This window comes from Nymphalis io, chromosome 22, assembly GCF_905147045.1.
Source record: "Nymphalis io chromosome 22, ilAglIoxx1.1, whole genome shotgun sequence".
Taxonomy (NCBI): Eukaryota; Metazoa; Arthropoda; class Insecta; order Lepidoptera; family Nymphalidae; genus Nymphalis; species Nymphalis io.
The window spans coordinates 5,407,241-5,428,785 of NC_065909.1; the positions used below are offsets into that span (position 1 = coordinate 5,407,241).

Here is a 21,545-nt window from a genome sequence, read left to right on the forward strand (position 1 = left end):
AAATATATTCCTATGAACAGGATTAATTAAGCTACGTCTAATTTAAAACAACAAAATGTATCATCCTTACTTATAAATATTGTTTAGGGGATGATTAGTTAATCAATTCTGTGTCTTCTTCTTTCGAACTCATTTGGTGATACCCATTCCCATCATTTTTTGATACCCATTCAATCTACCATTAAAAATATACTTATCTATATATTTTATATTATATATTTACTTGTATTTTTTATATATATAAAAAAAAACGAAATGGTAAAATTAAGAGAACCCGTTGAAGTCTTTTCAATATGAAAGTCGTTAGTTTTACTTGTACTTCTTAGTATCGAACTTTGTTTCTTGAAAGTGAAATTGTGCGCAAGTCTTTGAATAAGTGTTACCTATTTACTCGTGTTATATTATATATACCATTTAAATGATATTGGTTAGTATGACATTCTGGCTTAAGCAGCACAAGGGGACACAGCTTTAAATTGGATCTGGGCGCGATGAAAGTAAAATTTTAAGGTCAGTTTTAATTGCAACGTTTATCCGTATAACGTCTAAAAATGAAACTTTTTATCTCACTCACTCGTTCTCATCATAGCGTCTCAGGAAGGAATTTCCAGAAGGCGTCGTGTTCGTGGTGGTCGCTCATGGTGGTCCTGCGAGGTTATTAAAGTTTAACAAATAACCACATACAAACTAATTTCTTGTATAATACTAGTAACGATTAAACTAATTCAATCATTTTATGTTTATAACATAGTCCTGTTACAAAGTTCATAATATATAGATATAAAAAATAATATTACTGCGGAAAGCAAGTGTCGACAGTCGATATGAAACTTTTGTACATTAAACATCAATTGTATATTAATACAATTGTTGCGTATAAGCGTATGTTGTAATAATTTATAATGTTTATAGCGTAGAAGTCAGAAACGTTTTATTATATTGATGTAAAAAGCTAGGTGAGAAGTCTTTAGAGATTTCGATTTTGTGGTCGTTGGTCTATGCTATAGTGAATATCGAAAATATTCGGAATTTATTACAGTATTTATTCTAGCAACTAAAATAATTGTAGGAAAGACATAAAAAACTGTATCAAGTCTTTTTGTTCTCAAAGAAACAGTGCTTTGCTTTTCATTCTCATGCCTCTCAAAGCACGAAAAGCCGCTAAAGCCACCTGCTTGTGATCTCTCCCAAATCTCCTCGGATTACCATCCCATTGTATTATGAGAGTAGGGAGGAATAGAGAATTCACCTATGTTTACACATACACTTGTACATTATAATATTTCCTGCGTAGCTTAAATGTTATAAGAACAAACAGGTCCAAAAGAAAATGACAAAATACAAGAGAGATATATTTTTATTATTCATTGATCACTTGGCATTAAGAAATTTATGAATTTATTATCTAACTTGTAACATATCAATATAAAATATACAAGTAATAAAATGTCACAAATGTGACATTTCATAAAATTAACGGTGACAGGCGGAGACAATGACCCTATGTAGATAGATTAGCTCTTTCTTCTCGAATAATCTTTAAATAAAATCTCATTATAGTTAGTAACGGTATATTAAAACGTGAAATTTAATTTACATTAATAAATTGTTTTATATCTTTTCATTAAAATAAATATAAATATCTTTTACAGGTTTTTTTGAATCGTCATTTTACAAGAAGAATGGATAAAGCTCGAAACGGTTAGGAAGGTAAATCTGACTCGTTTTCACGGTAGCATGCGTAAGCGATCCCGTGGCGCTCCTCGTTAAGACGGAAAGGGTACCACTGGTTTTTCAGTGGACTTTGGACACCGGCGAGCCCCATATACCCCTCTCCCACTGTTCCCGTGCTGGAAACGCGTAATGCGTTTTTCCAGCGTTAAAAAAAAAGGTAATTGTGGCTCCTATGCCGCAACGGCAAACGACATAACGTTCTTTACTCCCTAGATTCTGCGAAGCGCTTATATATTATACATAGATATATATTATTATAAAAATAAGAACAATGTATTTGTTTTATTAAATAAAGTTTATGTATTAATTTATTGAACTCCATATTTATTTCATATGTTTTTGAGAATTCCTGTGAAAATTGACACAGAACTTTCAAATTATAATTTGTGATATATTTAGAATAGACAGTATCTTATCTATATATTGACGAGCCGGTTGGCGTGGTTGGTAGATACTTGCCTTTACACGCCGAAGGTTGTGGGTTCGATTCCCACCCAGGACAGATATTTGTGTGCATGAACATGTCTGTTTGTCCTCAGTCTGGGTGTAATTATCTATATAAGTATGTATTTACAAAAGAAAAGTAGTATATGTAGTATATCAGTTGTCTGGTTTCCATAGCACAAGCTTTGTCCAAGCTTAATTTGGTATCAGATGGCCGTGTGTGAAAAAAATGTCCCAGGATATATATATATTTAATATAGATGGATATTATACATATTTAAAAATAAATAACATTTTTAAATGAGAGATGAAAAAACTAGAACAGTACCAAAAATACAATTTTTTTTTTATTTCTTAATATGATACACCTAAATTAATGATTACGTATTACAATCTGTTTATATTTATGTATTGCATTAATACCTTACTAACAATAATATTCGTCGTAAATACGTCATTGTTACCGTTAAGATGGACCACAGTGTATAAAATAATAATGCGAAAAGAAAACAATAGATGATTATTTTTAAGTAAAATTACGATATCGCGACAAATACTACATATAATAAATCGTTTATATTATGTATTTTATAATCATAAATTCTGAAACAGGAAAAGATGACTAGGTACCGTTTTCAAAAAAAAAAAAAAACATACGCCCCACTCTTTTAAGACGAATGTTTATTCCGTGGGGAAGCGTACGCGCGCCTCAGTCGCCCATTCGCCGCCGCTTGCGCAGTCCGCGTCGCGCGGCAAGAGTTTTCCAACTACGGAAAAATTGTGTCGCGAGTGTTGGACACAACGCACGATCGTCCTTCACCTTACTTGTGCTAGACCGTGTCCTTCTGACTCTGTGCTAATATGGATTGTGTGTATGGCTTTTAAGTGTAAACGTAGTGATTTTCTTTACGGCAGCGCCCCTGGTCCACCCTTCTGCTGCTAACTTCCTTAACACGTAAGTAACTTAAATAGTACCTAAATGAAAGGAACATTATGATACACTTGATAGACGGCCTCTAACTTTTACTATAGTTGTTTACTTTTAAAATGGATCGGCGTTTATTACACTTAAACTATAACCTTACTAATTTCAGTAGTGTGAGTTATTAAATATTTTTATTAATTCACACTACTGCGTGTAGTCTTTAATATGTCATGTAATATTATCCTTATAAAAACAATGATAGTTGTGTATTGTGTAATAGCATTGTGCAAGTGTATTTTGAAACTGAAAGTATTGCGAGAACACCGAAATATCTGAGAATCGTCAGAGGCGCTAATGGGTCGGTTTATTAGAATATTGGCAAGCTATGATTATATACCAAATTATAGATAGAAAATACATTCTATTTAATGTAACAACAAGAATTATTTGAATTATTTTTTATTTAGATTCTGCATTCTATTTATATTTAAAGTATAATTTTTAATTTATTTTCTCGTAATATTTAAAATATTTTCATCAGAAAGTGCATCCGTGCTACCAGTATATAATACGTGAAACATTTTACTATAAATTCCAAAAGTATTAATAATAACAATTATCAATAATAAAATTTAAAAAAAAACTCGAAATTTCCATCATAATAACTTAATAAAAATAACGCTAAAAAAACTGAAATAGTGAATCTAATTTCAAGTTAAAAAAAAAACTAATTTTATAATTTATTCTAAGTTTTAAAAATAAATATTCTCTTCTTTCGAGAAGATTTGTATATTAATACGAGTTGTCGTCGATAATTATTATAATATCGATTTGCGACTTGACAAACCAGTAACACCACCTTTGAACTATAAAGGTCCCAATAAACTATACGATTCGATTTTTTTTTATCAGATAAAATATTACAAGATTAAAAATATTTTTATAAGAAATAAACACAATCATGCACAAAATAAAAAAATACAGATTGTAGATTTAATTCTTAATTTAAAAATATTTCCAGCGGTTTTTTTTTTTTAGCACAGGTATCCGATTTTATTTATTAAGATTGAATGGAGGCACATAAAAGAAAAAATATGGTATTATATATAAGGAGGTAAAAGGCTTAATGCAATTCGCGTCTATCGAACACGGAAAACATTATGATAACTATTAAATTAAGAGTCTGTTTGACAGATCAAGTATTGAAACAAGTTTTTTGTTATTCCATATGTGATATTTGCAAGTCTGCGTTAAAAAATAACTATTTTAATAATTGTTATTTTCTTCAACGAATATTTTTAAGAGCAGACGTCATCGTTTTTGTTTGTTTTTTTTTATATAAAGCCTTACTGTAGCTCTGTAGCTAACAGGCTTTTATTATTTACATAATCTATTATTGTCTCTTGAACTTAAAGAAAAAATTAATAGAATTCTACTAAACGTTTCAAAGTGAAGTTATGGATCCATTTTACATATATCATTATTATATCAAACATAATATATTTAATAATGATTTTTGAAAATATTTCTAGTAACAGCCTGTTAATGTCCCACTGCTGGGCTAAGACCTCCTCTCCCTTTTTGAAAAGAAGGTTTTAGAGCTTATTCCACCACTCTACTACAATGCGGGTTGGTAGAATACACATGTGACATAATTTCAATGAAATTAGACACATGCAGGTTTCCTCACGATGTTTTCCTTCACCATCAAGCACGAGGTGAATTATAATCACAAATTAAGCACATGAAAATTCAGTGGTGCTTACCCGGGTTTGAACCCACGATCATCGATTAAGATTCACGCGTTCTAACCACTAGGCCATCTCGGCTTATATTATAAAATTTGATAATAATAGATCAATTGCTAAGCTATATAGTCTATATACCCTAAAGCGAAAATGCTTTTTTCTGACGCTATGATCTTATATAAATATTTGAGAGCGTCGCCGGGCGTCATGCGGATTTTACTTGTTTGGTTTTTGCCGTTACATCATCCTTAATGGGGTATAAATAATATTTTTAACTTCTCACGTAATTAATAAGTCTGTGGGACAGTCAAGCTGCCTACTTAAGAGATTATTTTCTGAATAATTGCTCGTTCTAAGAATTAATTGATATTGGGTTTTATTTTTTCAATGTATAAACTTTTTCTTATATACAAGCCTAGCTCATGGAGCAAGTCACGCATGCCAAACTGTCAAAATAGAACCGACAAGGTTTGACAATTTTTTTGTTGTCTGGATTGTATTCCTTTTTTAATATTTGCTATTAATAGTGTTTTTTTAATTTTATTTTAAAATGTATGTAATTACAGATTTAATTTGATAAAACACGTTGAATTATGTTTTTTTTTCTTTCCTAGTTTTTTTTCTTAAAGCATTTCAAAATTAGAAATATACTTTTATTTACTTTTTTATAATGATATTATGAACGATGAAATATTTACTTAATAATTGTTCTTACATGTTAAACTACATAGATCAGCCCATCTTACGAATTAATTATTTAAGCCAGACGTATATATTTTCATAATTGTTAAAATTTAGATATCGTTCTAGACTATTATATATAACCAATTAAAAATATAATATAAATATACGTAGAATATTTAATCAGCGCCATCTATCGGTATTGACACGTAATATACGCTTTCGTGTTTAGAATGTTTTTTATTGCATGATCTTTTTTATTGCGCTTTAAATCCAGAGTGGGTTGTTAACCAAGGCGATTGAACGTTTTACCTTGTGACATGAACTTTACGTTTCATATTTTGCGTACGAAAATAACTGATTTGAGGAATCATTTGTTTAAAAGGTTAATTTTATAAGGCGAGGTAGACGATTGAGGAGATTGACGATTTATTTATATACATACTTAAAAATTTAATAGGATAAAAATATACATTGTATAAATGATTTCCTGACCCATTTCACGGTTCATGATCACAACAGACAATCTCGACGGAGAGTAGTTACTGTGCACAAGTGTGTACGCGCAAACTCAGATACAGTCTCTATTCCCTCATTATCGACGGGACTGCAATACGACGAGACCGGAATGAGTTCAGGCTCAAAGCCAACAGTTTTGCGTACTTGACGAAGTACTGGATAAACACTACCAACTAATACTCCAGAATACAACTAGGATTTTTTTGTCAGAAACACTGAAAAACTTATTTTGGTCCTACTCAAGGTTTGAACCCACTCCTCGGAAAAGAAACGAACGGAACAGCTAGCAATGTATATTAGGACTTAAAAAAATATCTTTATATTATACATTAATATAAGTCTGAAGTTATGTTTTTAATTACAAAAAAATCCCTTTCAATGTTTCGTAGTTTAAATAATTAGTAAAAATAAAATAAAAAAATGGTATATTAAAATTTTGCAATCGACAAGTTGATTATCGGATTTATAACTATATCGAGGTGTATAATTTGTATAATTACATAATATGCTCAACAAATATACGATTCTATTTGAATTCCTATCCATAAATTATAGAATGTTAATTTTATTTATCCAAGCCTTTGGTAATAATAATTCTATTAAGATTATCCGTTTTAATTTTATACGTTTTCCATTCAAACATGGAATTTTGTAATTGTTGTTTGTTGTTCAATAAGCACACATATTTTTATTTGCGTAAAATTTCAGCTTAATCGGTTGAGTAATTTGGTTTAAATTTCAGTAGCAAGATTTGACGCATACATACTAAATTCAACTATATTAAATAAAAACTTTTAACAAGGCGAAATTTATCTTAGAAGTTTTTTTTTGTTTTGACTATAATAGCCAATCAAGGTGATGTAAAACAACAGCCAAAAGTTATGTTAATTTGGCAAAATATTTTAATGGATATTATCTGCATACAATAAAAAAAAAAAATTTGTATCATTGTCATAAAATAAAATTACCTGTGCCTTAATGTATTAATAAAAAAAAATAGGGGCAAAAACTGATAATGGTTAAACGTTAATATTTGCAGTGTTTGATAAATTATCTTAAGAAATCGTGTTTTAATAGATTAACTAATATTTTTGTGTAAGTCATATATATATCATTGTAAGATTTATATAATAGAGATAAGATTACATTTTAAGTTTCCGAATTAATAACAGAGTTTTGTATGTACCTCTATGACTGTTTTGTACGGCTGCAGAACCATTGGTCCTAAATTCGAATCCCGGTTGTCTGTCATGGAATTCTTAGTAGCAGTACGAAGTTAGACAGTTTGTAGTAATACACTCCTGGTAAAACTCGTCAAATCGCTAACCCATTGAACTATGCGAGGCAGGAAATAGAGAGTGCATCTATTTGCACACACACGCCTGCACTATATCTCTTGCGCAATAGGCTAGTCTTTGATTACCTGCCTTCTATGGTCTATTAAAAAATATATTTATAAAAGTGAAAACGTTTCTTTACAAAAAAAAACTACTATACTAATATAAATGAAAATTATATTAGAAAATGCGGCGCGTTTCGGAGAAGGTTTTACTAAATAATTCATGACAGACATTGGGAGATGATACTCGACGGTTTTGCTTGTTTAATAATAAAAAATCAACATGGGTGACACTAAATAAAAATTTAAATTATCTTATTTTTGTAATAAAGGTTAATTATCGATAAATGTTCTTTTCAGGTATATTTTTTCAAATATATATTTTATCTAATTTAAATTTCAAGCAATCTGAAGTATACAAAGAATAAAGACTTATTTAAGCTATAATTATTCGTATTTTTTTATTCAATTTTCGATGTTTAAATAATAATCAATAAACAAAAATAATGTGAACTCTATGACGCCTAGCTATGTTAAATATATATTGTACGTAAAAAAAATTATAAAATTAAAAAACGATATGTTCCATAAAAAATATATATAATTTTAAACAAATGTATAAGCTTATTTTTATTGGTCTGGATTTAAACTGATTTATATTAATACTTTTACACAATCGATCACATATCTTACAAAACCATTTATCGTTTATCTAATTACAATTAATAAAAATATATAATAAAATAACACTTATTTCAAAGCTGTAAAGCCCAAATTAGTATGCAAAATATTTTTATGTATTTTATTGTGTTACCAAATACACATTTACCGTGAACGGATATGAAATACCTTTGAAGGATTGTATCCTTTATAACTTTACAATAAGAGTCATTTGTGTTTGTGCGTTTTGTTACTATGAGTGTGTATTGTACAGATAGTGATGCAATTTGAAAGCCACTTTTAAATGTTTACTTTCGATTTCGCCTCTGAAATAATGTTGTAAGAGTAACAATATCCTTGTCATAGCTTTACAAGTTCTCACTCTCAGGGCTTTGTCCGCATTGTATTAAGAAAACAACTCAAAACGTATCCTAATTTAATTAGTTTCGATGAAAATTACTAACATTTCAAAGTTGCACCGTAAACATGTTCCTAATATTATAATTGTTAATAATATTGTATGTGAAAGTCTCGTCTTTATCGCTCAACATATGTTATTTAGCGAAGAGGTTTACATCGATAAATATAAACAATTTTATTATACAACAACGTACAACAATAACTAATATTATATAAACCCAAGTATTGAAATTGCACGCAAAATCTTGAATATAAAACTTAAATATAAGCTTATTATATTTTGAATTAGAGCTCGCCCGGATTTGAACACACTATTTTCAGTTGATATTCTCGTTTTCATTGCATGTAGCTATCTCTGCTATTACGTAATATGTGTTTGTCTGTTTTTGCTTCATCCGTTCGCTTAGTCATTAAAAGTAACAACTAATTTGTATTGTATAACAAAAGGCTAATTAATATTATGGAGAAAGTGATAATGTAATTTGCATGACAAACCAATTAAATCATATTTTGTTGTAATATGTAATATCAATAAAAAATATATCTACTCAGTGGCTCGAGATGGTTTAGTGGTTAGACGATAACGGGTTCAAACCAGTTCAGACAAGTTTGATTTGCGTTCATCTTGTTTTTGGCGGAGAAGGAAAACAGCGTGAGAAAACCTGAAAACCTATGACCTGTGTGTCAATTAATCTTCCTCTAATTTAACTTGTCCTCAAACGAATAGATAAGCCCAGCTGTGGGTCATTTGCAGACTGTTACTTATTTACTTTTATTTTTACTTAAGGAATTGCAAGCCCGTCTGAGAAGATAAAAAGTTATTAAAAAAAGTCGGATTTGACATAAACACAGATGAAAAAATATTAGAATAAACCTACTTTAAAAATACGTGATGTTTTTTTAATTATACTATCTCAAATGATATAGATTTGTTATCTGTGACTCATTTATCATATATCAATCGTGATAAGACACGTCATTTAAATCGTACGTGGATATTAAAAGGTCAGTACATAATTTTTTAATTAGAATTCAGCTCGTAAATAAACTGGAATTATCAATTTCTTTTTGAAACAACATTTAATTTATCACCTGCATTGATACATCTTTAAATACATGTTTTATAAAATAGATTTTAAATAAATAAACGCTTCAAAATGTTTTAATGTTATATATTTTGTAATGTGAATAGCATAATTAATACAATCTTGCTAATTAATTATGTGTCTACACGCTGTATATTGGTAACGTTGGTAACACTAAGCTTTCGACTTTACAAAGTTAATTCATCCTATCAGGGACAGATTATTCGATTCTAAAAAAAAAATCCGCAGAAAATGTTTACACTCATTAATACCTAAATTTAAAACTCACGTTAATTTTTAAATAAATAAGTCTTATACTGAATAGGTTTATATAAATGATAGAAGAGCTTGGAGTTAGTATTCGTTGATAATACAGGATATAAATATATTTATAAATTATTATTACATGTCATTTTTTGATTGTTACAAAAGAGTAACTACTGGGTTTCTTGCCGGTACTTCTCGGTAGTATTTCAAACCGGAAGTAGCTTATGTTAAAATTATAATTGTAAAATGACGATTCAAAAGTGCTTGTGATAGCCTACTTGAATAAAGTATATTTTGACTTAGACTTACCTTCGATATACTGCTAACTTAAATTATAAATGTAATTGTAATTGTATTGCAATACTATGAGAAACGACTGCATTCTAGCAAACTTAGCATTTTGTACAGTAATCATTATTTTGTAATTTTAATCTATAAAGGCCTTATAAAGATTAATTTATCGGGTAATTAGTCAAACAATGCTGTCTTCTTCTTTCGAATGTCAAATCAATAATGATAAAAAGAGCGAAATCATTGTTTAACTAAACAGTCGCAACCGAACATTTGAGATTACCGTGATGTTAATTACGATACAATAGTGAGAATAAAACTGGTTTCTGGTGTATTTGAGTTGGACATACAAATCCACTATATAGGACGTGTGTTTATTAGCTTTTCTGTAATAGCAAATAGATTTTGTCTGTGTTAAATGCTAATTCATTTTAATAAGAAGTAAAAAAAAAATATTTGAAATATTTTTTACTTTTAAAGCTTCGCTTACCGTTCAGACATTTGTGTTGCAATGGCTAAGTTCATGGTCCGTATTACCAACTTATGACGTGACTCATTTAATCGCTTTCTTTATATAATTTAATCGAATTAAAAGTATAACTTCAACACTTTCAAGTTACATGAAAACTGACCGCAATGTTTGAGATGATGATTAAATCGGGTTGTGACTTTAATTCCTTCTTTCTTAGCGAAAGTATCATTTGTGGTTTTTATGATTGCATTTGTAAGACGCAAAAAAGTATCTTTACTTTGCTACATATTTTAAAATAAAGTCTCCACGTCGCGTCTGTTTGTCCGTCTGTCGGAACGCGATAAACTCAAAATCTACCGAATGGTTTTCACTATTTGATAAAATGATTATTCAGGAAGATCTAGGTGTATAATTAATTAAGGTTTTGTGTAAGTTGTCTGAAATATGACGATCACTGTTGAAGATGTCCGACCGAAAAAAATCATACCGACTAGGAACTTTACTGGCGTGCGTATAAGTATATGTATTACGATATTAGCGTTTTATGCATACCCATATTCTACCCGTGCGAAACCGAGACGGGTATCTAATATCTATCTATGCTTATCTAAGTTTTCTCTAAATATATTATAAAAATTAGCCTAAAATTAAGTTAAGATGTAATGAATATGCAATATCTTATTACTTCTATCATTTGCCATCAGAAAACCTTTAATAGCAAAATGTAAACTATCTAAATTTAATTTAATTTATAACACTTTGTATGAAAGTAGTTTAACGTAAATATAAATTAAATAATAAAAAAGATTTACGCACGCAGTTAAATCTCCCTGAAAACAAGGAATCAGAATATTGGCTTCAAGAAATTTTAATAATAATAATTTTACCAAAACGAAAATTCTAACCAACAAGTAGTTTGAAAGAAAATTAAGGATATGCTTAAGTGTGTTATGTCGGAACTTTAAAATTTACATTAATTATATAATCATGTTTTACATACGTTATACATAATTATATTGAACCTTAAATTAAATTTTGCAATAAATTCCGTATCGAATTAACGAAAAGGAAGCTGCGAGTATCGTAAGTGCATATCCTGCACGATTTTAGTATCATTTTATTTAAATTCAAGGAAAAAATATGAAGTTATTTTGCTATTAAGTCGAACTAATAATATCAATTAAATTGAAATAAAAACAATATATTGAAATTTTCATGATTATTAATCGCGGTGATGGAGGGGGGAGGGGGGGGGTTCAAAAAAGAACACTTTGTCCTTCCTTGTAGTTTAAGCTCGCTCCTTACTAAATTTTATTAAAATTTGTTTTATGGTTTAGACAGCACGGAAGCATTTAGATAGACGGAAAGCATATCAGAGAGACGGATTTTTACATTTATAATATTAGTATGGATATCAATCAATCAACCAACAGCCAATCGTTGTCCACTGCTGAACATAGGCCTCTCCCAAGGTGCGCCAAAGCTCCCTGTCCTCCGCCTTTCGCATCCAGTTGGTGCCCGCCACCTTCTTAAGGTCGTCGGTCCACCTGGCTGGAGGGCGCCCTACGCTGCGCTTGCCGATTCGCGGTCTCCACTCTAGGACTCGTCTGCTCCAACGGCCATCGGTCCTACGACATACGTGACCAGCCCACTGCCACTTCAGCCTGCTAATTTTGCAAGCTATGTCGGTGACTCCGGTTCTTTTCCGGATAATCTCATTTCTGATCTTATCCTTCAAGGATACTCCGAGCATAGCTCGCTCCATAGCACGCTGAGCGACTTTGAATTTGTGGACTAGTCCCGCAGTTAGTGTCCACGTTTCGGCACCGTATGTCATGGCAGGTAAGACGCATTGGTTGAAGACTTTCGTCTTCAAACATTGCGGTATAGACGCCTTGAGGACTTGACGAAGGTTGCCAAATGCTGCCCATCCCAAGCGAATTCTTCGATCGGCTTCCTTCTCGAAGTTGTTCCTACCGACTTGTATTATCTGTCCTAGGTAGGTATATTCACTAACAACTTCGAGAGGTTTCCCCTCGACGTATATCGGTCCCAGCACGACATGCCTATTGAACATGACCTTGGTCTTGTCCAAGTTTATACCGAGACCGACACACCGGGAAGACTCGCCTAGGCTACGCAGCATTTCAGTGAGTTGTTCCAGTGACTCTGCTATGATGACGATGATGAGTATGGATATCACAAAAACAAATTACTTGTAAATTATTACATATGTATCTTTACTTTAAGTAACACTCGTAAATGTCCCACTACAGAGCAAAAATATCCTTTCCACTTGAGGAGACAGCTTAGAGTTTAGTCCACCACGCCTTTTTTAATGCGGATTGGTTTGTTCTATACATACAATGAAGTCATGAATATCTTTAGTATCTTGTAATATAAAAGGTATATTTAATTTCTCAATCCTCAATTTACTTTGGCGTAAGTAACTTCCGCGTTTGAGAAGATTAAATGCCACTATGTAACAGATTCGTGTAATTATTTCAACTTTATTAACCTTTGAAATCTTCTTAATTATTTAAAATTAATTATTATTCTTCGTACTATCTCCTCTTAGATAAAAATTGTAATAAAATCTTTAGAATATTTTGTATTTAGGTCATTGCATGATTATTTGTTTATGGAAATATTATTGAATCATTATTATATGAAATGTGACAAGATTATAGCTCTGCGGTCCATTGTATCTCAATAGATTAAAAATAACGTATAAATATTTGATGTCTAAGTAAGTTGCCATTTTGTTTTTTTTTTAATTTATTAAGTAGGAAGCCAATGTGTTTACAATCTAATATTTTCTTTTTTATTATGTTTCCTTTACTTATACATAAAAAAGAAACATGTCGAATTATGTAGAACACCATTTCGCTTCTGATGAAACATGCTGAAATATTATCCACCGATTCGTATAGGTATTTTGTAACTCGGTAAATTAAATAGTCTTAATACTATATACATATTTAAAGTCTGTCTCAAGTCAGATTTTAATATAATAAACGCCGTCTCATCAAAACCGGCCTGCAAATATCACGTTATGAAATAAACATTTCGTTGATATTAGAATGTTTTAGAAGGTGCATCGGATGCAAGGCGTCTGAGAGGTGAAGGTTGGTGAACCGGTGGTCAGATGCCTTTATACGTTAATATAATATCAATATGCAATAACAATATTTTAAATCACGAAGAGTTTAAGATTTCATGTTTTAAATAACTGTCGTTTATAAGCCATCCTTATAAGAATATTAAATAATATTTGATTACTAGTAAACTTTAAAACGAAAAGATTATTCTGAGATCAAATATATAGATTATAAAATATTATTTAAATATACTCGTACAAGATAGATTCTATTATTTTAAACAGAAAGAAAAAATAAAACAAATTCTCTAAGATTAATTTCACAAATTCAAAATTTTACATCATTAATAGTTGTTACATAATATAATTATTAGACATATAAATGTTGTTCGTTCACGGCATTTATTTATGCCATTTCTAAAGCACTTACTTCTATGTCGCCTATCGTTGCCATTTACAAAACGAGGATTCTCTGTCATCGCAATTTAGATATTACATAAAATATCCACAGATCTATGAATCTTTACAGTTTACATAATGCGACCTTTAAGTACCCCAAGTGTTTTGTAATCAGTAGCATCGCAGTTAGTTCATTGCTTTCGCTTCGTGCAACGTGACCTCTCACTTCTGAGTGTTTATTTACTCTATGTTTTTTATTACGAAACGAATACAGTTTCAGTAGTATATGCATTGTCTGCAAGTGATTGGCAATTGAAAAAAAAAACAAAAATCGTTTCTAACAAAAAAAAACTCGGACGGATTGCATGGTTCTTAAGCGTATAATGAGTTTATAATAAGATTTATAGTGTACCACTGTTTTTTATTAGATTTTAAAAAGTATCAGCTTTTGTAATCCCATGCACTTTTAATTTAATAATATACAAGAATGCGTTACATATTGTCCAATAGCTCGTATTTCTGAAGAATTTAATCGAATTCGTTTAGCAATTATTATAGGCCTTTTTATTTTTTTTATATAGTATAGGTAGGCGGGCGGGCCACCTGATGGTTAGTGGTCACCAACGCCCATAGAAAATTGGCATTGTAAGAAATGTTAACCATCGCTTACATCGTCAATGTGCCACGAACCTTGGGAACTAAGATGTTATGTCCCATGTGCCTGTAATTACACTGGCTCACTCACCCTTCAAACCGGGACACAACACTACTAAATACTGCTGTTTTGAGGTAGAATTTCTGATGAGAGGGTAGTTTGTGGTACCTATCCAGACGAGTTTGCACAAAGCCCTACCAGTAAAATACCTATCTTCGACTATTATTGATAACATTTATAACTGTGTAGTCCAAATATTGACAGCTTTAGGGATACTAAAGTCCTCATTTGGATTCTATGTTGTTTGTATGTGTATAAGAGTGTAAATCCCTTTGGAGATATTTCTTAAATTTGGAGTAGTGCACCGTCAGCAGATAAATAAATAAACAAATATTATAATTTTAATTTAGCATCCCTATGTTTAGCATCCCTATTACAAACGCAAAAACAACAACAAAGTCGAAAAAGCGCTTATGCATTTACCTGTATGCGTGTATTTATAAGCGCTTTTTCGTCGTGCACAATTTAAATGCTGATTATGGCACGGTTGATAAACTAATTATATCGGACGCGACCTTGTATCATGAACATTTGTTTAAGTTTTTATTACATGTGATTTACGTTTTTTGTTAAAAGCTGTAAATGATATGTTTGAATGCATCATATGGGTTAAAATTGTATAAACTTGCTGTAGGTAATCTATAGTTTGCCTACACAGCTAACTTCCCTTTTGACGTGTAATAGATATGTTCATCAATCATTTGTCTTCAAATCTTGGGATTAGAAAAGAACGACACTTTCGAATTATATAAAGATTGAGGTAATACCTGTAATATCAAAATCCCATTTAGTTCGCATTTACTGGTGGTAGAGCTTTGTGCAAGTTCGTCTGGGTAGATACAACCCACTCATCAGATATTCTAGCGCAAAAAAGCAGTACTTGGTATTGTTGTGTTTCGGTTTGATCCAGTGTAATTACACGCACAAGGGACTTAACATCTTAGTTCCCAAGGTTGGTGGCGCATTGGCGATGGTTAACATTTATTACAATGCCAATGCCTATAGGCGTTGGTGACCACTTACCATCAGATGGCCCATATGCTCGTCCACCTATCGATTCTATAAAAAAAGTCCTACGACTGTATTAATAAAAAATCGAATAGTTTTATTATATATCTTGTCGCTCTTTCACACAATAAATCATAATATTAATGGTTACACTTTTCTTTATCTTTTGAAATACCATTAATAATAATAATCAGTCAAATCTAGATTACAACTAGTAAGTATAAAACAAAATAACGGAATAATTCTAGAATGATGAATGTTTTACGTCTAAATGTCATATAAAATATATATACAAGTATTATTAAACCTTTTTTAAGCAAGCCACCGTTATACGATGTATACACAAAACCCAGATCTATGTGTAAACCGAGTAACTGTGTTGAGAAAAGTGCAATGACCTACACCAATACATACCCGTATGTAAAATCAATGTTCTGCTAATATACTAATAGTATTTTATTCTTATTTATTTACATGAGAATTATTTTACATTACGGCATGGCAGGCAATTTTTGATTACTACGTTTGTCTTGTTGAAAGGAAAAAATTAGTATGTCAAAACTGTGAAGTGCTTGCAAAGCGATCTTTACTTAAGATCATTGCGTTGTGTTTACTTGGCCTGGTCAACTATGATTAATGAACGTATGTACGAATGAATAAGCCTAAGTATATGAGAATTGAAGAAATAAGGATGAGAAATATTTGAAGGGAATCGCTTATAAAATAATAAATGTAAGTTAAATTTCAACCGAACAGTATGACGTCCTAAATTGGTGAGCCATTAAACTTATGCTGGCAATCTAACCGCTGTTGCTTTTCAGTGAGTACGAGTAAACATGTGTGATATGCAAAGCATTTATAATGTATAAAACATAAAATTGATAGATTCTTTTTTTTAGGATAGATTCATACTTTTTTTGTTGTTGGGAAATTGTTCATCATGTTGTTACTAGATTGAAATTATAAATACAGGAGTAGCTCTATCATCTATAATATTTATCCCAACACGAGGAAACAATGAAACTGGTTTAATTTCATTTGCCATAGAGGTCTTCTATCTCTGGATATGAAGACGAGACAAAGAAAAATGTAAGCTTTTAAATTAGAGGTCTTACTGAAAAAAAAAACAATTTGACTAGTATTTTCGCGGGAAACAGCCAGTAACATGGATCATAATCAACTGATGGTTTGTGTTAGTAGAGTTCAAATGCGACGACGGCAGTTGGAACGGAATGGTCTGCATTATCCATCCACGCCTTACCGGCCTGCAAAATGCCTCTTCACGCCTCGTTTGACGGAACTCAAGTTATAAGAGGAGGGGAATACGTGCTGGTAAAGAATTCCATTTTTTGGAGGTGCGACAAAGAAAAGAGCTGCCAAATGTCTTCGTGTGCGATGTAACTTAAGCTTTCCTAATGTTTAAGCACGTATATGTTTGAGGATCATAGATAAAAATATCATTTATTAATTTAGTGTATTTTTCTATTAACAGTTTAATCATGTTTAACACTTACTCAAGTGGGAACACGGATAATAAATACCTTTTTTTAATACAAAGTACTAGAAGGTGCATTGACGTTTCAAGTGTGTAACGGAATCGCATACCGTTCGTCTGCTTGTTGTTTGGTTTTGCACTTGTGTATTTAAAAATAGATTTTGTGCATATGCTTAATGAAATGTATGTGTATGTTTTGTATTAGCTTTAGAGGACTAGGTATTCGGTGGAATAGCGAGATGATAATTATTAAATATTTGTACATAAAATATCGCATTTGTGTAAACTTTATGAGGCTCTAACATCGTAATTTAGTCAGGTATAAATATAAGAATCATAAACATTAAATTAAGGATAAATTAGTTTTATTGTATTAAAAGTAATTTTGTTAAATTTACCTCTCCTTAATGGAGTTGTGTTACAAACGCCCTTTATTAATTAATGTAATATTGTGGTTTTTTATTAGAAAAAGGTAAATATCATCATTTAAGATATTTTTTAAATTTGATTAATTGTGAAATATATTTTATACTTATGAAATTGCTGAAATCCGAGTTGGCTCAGTGGTTAGAACATATTTATGATATTACCCATCCCTTATATCGTCGATGCGCAATCAACCTTGGGAACTTAGATGTTATGTCTCTATTGCCTGTTGTTACATTGGCTCGCTCAACCTTTAAACCGGAACATAACAATAATAAGTATTACTGCTTGGTGAAAGAATATATGATGATGAGTGGGTGGTATCCACACGGTCTAAAATGTATTTAATCATTATGTTACTATGTGTATGAAATGTCGATACGTATAATTTTTATTTACTATATGTACTCATATAACAAATTAAAGAAAATGCAAATCCTGATAGCGGGCAGCAGCGCTATTAGTGAAAGATTTCCAGCCACTGCGGTCACCAACCCGCCTGCCAAGCGTGGTGACTAAGGCAAAAACCCCCCTATGAGCGACGACAAAAATTCACGGCCCCCAATTCCCGGTAATCACACTATTCCTGGCCACGGTACCGGCCATGGTAACGGTGCGATGGGGGGTGCTAAGAATCTTCGGGCTACGGCAGGGTACCACAAACGGCGACTGTTTCTGGCCACGTATAATGGACGCTCTCTGCGGCTGGACGAACATCTGACAGAATTGGAAGTAGAGTTAAGTGGTATTAACTGGGATATAGTAGGTCTATCAGAAATCCGAAGACAGGGCGAGGACAGGATGACACTAGATGCCGGTTACTTACTCTACTTCCGAGAAGGACACCAACCATCCCAAGGTGGCGTCGGCTTTTTGATCCACAAGTCACTCAGATGCAATGTCGTGGAGGTTGGCAGTGTGTCGGCGAGGGTGGCATACCTTGTCTTAAAGATAACCGAGAGGTATGCCTTGAAGGTTATACAAGTGTATGCCCCAACGTCTACATACACTGACGAAGAGGTCGAAGCCATGTACGAAGACATAGTGAAAGCTATGTCTCGTACCAATACCTTCTACACAATTGTTATGGGTGACTTCAATGCCAAAGTGGGAGTACAAGAAGATGGTTAATCGAGGGTAGGAAAATTCGGCTATGGGTGCAGAAATCATCGGGAACAAATGCTGGTAAACTTCCTCGAGGCTCGGCGATTATTTCTGATGAATTCATTTTTCTAGAAAAAGCCCCAAAGGAAGTGGACCTGGCGAAGCCCCGATAACATAGCGATGAATGAGATCGACTTCATTTTATCCAATGAGCGCCAAATATTTAGGGATGTCTCCGTGATCAACAGGGTAAACACTGGAAGTGATCACCACCTGGTAAGAGGCACCCTGAATATTAACACTAAAATAGAACGATCGCGGTTAATGAAGTCGACTCTTAGACCAACTCTGCCTCAGGTCGAAGCTGGTTGCGAAAGCTTCCAGCTGGAACTACAGAACCGATTTGCCATGTCGGAAACCAGGCAGGGCATTGACGACGCCACCAATGGTCTGGTGCGTGTCATCCGCGAGGTAGGCCAAAATTACTTTCGACAAAAGAGCAATGGACGTAAGTCGAAGCTCTCAGGCGAAACTCTGAACGAGATGACGAGGAGACGAGAACAGCAGAACATGACGCCATCTGAGTGTCAGGCACTTAACAGGAAGGTTAAAAAACTAATAAGGCGTGACACAAGACGAGCGAATACCCGGAATATTGAAGATGCTATAGCACTCAATAGGGGCTCAAAGGTTCTTGCAAAGTCACATACCTCCTGTTATCACCTAACAAAACTCAGAACCATATAAGGCACAACCGTTACCTCAAAACCAGAGATTCTTGCTGAAGTCGAAAAGTACTATGGCGATTTATACTCATCACGAGTACCTCCATCTGAGTCCCACAGTGCGGATGACCCACGAGCCAGACTAACACGCCACCTATCAGACGATCTTCCCGACATCGATTTGGGCGAGATTAGGATTGCTCTCGGGCAACTTGGAAACAACAAGGCTCCAGGAGATGACCGAATTACCTCAGAGCTTCTCAAAGCAGGAGGCACACCAGTTCTGAGAGAGCTGGCTAACATCTTTAATTCCGTCCTCCACAATGGTATAACACCGAAGACATGGAGCAGAAGTGTGGTGGTGCTGTTTTTCAAGAAGGGCGATAAAGTTCTTCTGAAAAACTACCGCCCTATTTCACTTTTAAGCCATGTTTACAAATTGTTTTCGAGGGTAATCACGAATCGTCTTTACCCGAAAATTCGATGACTTCCAACCCGTGGAACAGGCTGGGTTTCGAAAAGGCTTCAGTACCGTAGACCACATACACACACTAAGGCAAATAATACAGAAGACCGAGGAATGTAATCAGCCTCTATGCCTAGCGTTTGTGGACTACGAAAAAGCCTTCGATACCATCGAGACCTGGGCTGTTCTGGAATCCATGCAGAGATGCTTAATTGACTGTCGGTATGTCCAGGTGGTGAAGTGTTTGTACGAAGCCGCAACCATGACCGTCCAAGTACAAGAGAAGAGCACAAGACCAATCCAATTGCATCGCGGGGTAAGACAGGGAGATGTAATATCACCGAAACTCTTTACCAATGCATTGGAGGACGTCTTCAAGACGCTCGATTGGAACGGACGCGGCATTAATATAAATGGCCAACACATTACACATCTGTGATTTGCCGACGACATTGTCATCATGGCGGAGACTCTGCAGGATTTGGAAGAGATGCTAAACAGCCTGAGCAATTCTTCAAGACAAGTAGGTCTCGGGATGAACATTGAAAAGACCAAAATTATGGCAAACCGTCATGTATCCCCGAGACCAGTGGTCGTAAATGGCTCTCCACTTGAAGTTGTGCAGGAATATATCTACCTGGGCCAAACTATACAACTTGGCCGGCACAACTTTGAGAAGGAGGCTAAAAGAAGAATACGTTTGGACTGGGCGGCATTCGGGAGGTTACGTCATATTTTTGAATCGTCGATCCCACAGTCGCTTAAGACCAGGGTCTTCAATCAGTGCGTCCTACCTGTAATGACTTACGGTGCCGAAACGTGGACACTTACCGAAGGACTGGTCCACAAATTTAGGGTCGCTCAGCGAGCAATGGAACGTGCGATGCTTGGGGTTTTTCTGGCAGATAGAATCCGAAATGAGGACATTCGCCAGAGAACTAAAGTCACCGACATCGCACTTAGAATTAACTCGCTGAAGTGGAAGTGGGCTGGTCATGTCTCCAGGCGCATTGATGGCCGATGGAGCCGACACGTGTTCGAGTGGAGACCACGCTTAGGCAAACGTAGTGTAGGACGCCCTGTGACAAGATGGGCCGACGATTTAAAAAAGGTGGCAGGTTCGGGATGGATGGCATTCTATGGAGGAGGCTTTCGTCCAGCAGTGGACGGCTGAAAAAAGAAAAAAAAAAACAAATTAATGAACATATTCAACGATGAAACATGTTTATTTATGTATTTTTATTTTACCTTTAATTTTATGTGTTTTTTTTTTAAATCCTTATCCTTAATCATAACTAAAGCAAAGCCTTATACAAACGACCCTTTGTTTCGTATGACGTGAATAACTTGTAAAGTCGAATATTTCTCATTTAAACGCTTACTTATTCATTTTTGTTTATTCAGTAAATATATTTAACTTTTTTAGTTTATTGTATAAATATGCTGTTGCCGAAGAATGGCGTCGTTACAAATGAGGGAATGAGTTTAGGTGGTATTTTTTTTAATTTTATAAATTGTATTT

General features: G+C 33.2%; 1 protein-coding gene across 9 annotated transcripts in view; it reads left to right on the forward strand.

Annotated features, from left to right (window-relative positions):
• The first annotated feature begins 2,905 nt into the window (after positions 1 to 2,905).
• The window catches only part of LOC126777160 (A disintegrin and metalloproteinase with thrombospondin motifs 18), a 133,403-nt gene continuing 114,763 nt past the window's right edge, over positions 2,906 to 21,545 (forward strand). For 8 of the 9 annotated variants that reach the window (XM_050500095.1, XM_050500097.1, XM_050500093.1 and 5 more), the window contains exon 1: positions 2,906 to 3,133. The gene's annotated coding sequence lies outside the window, so the exon portion shown is untranslated. Of the gene's footprint in view, positions 3,138 to 21,545 lie in introns of all 9 variants that reach the window. The other variant, XM_050500096.1, reaches the window with a different exon arrangement.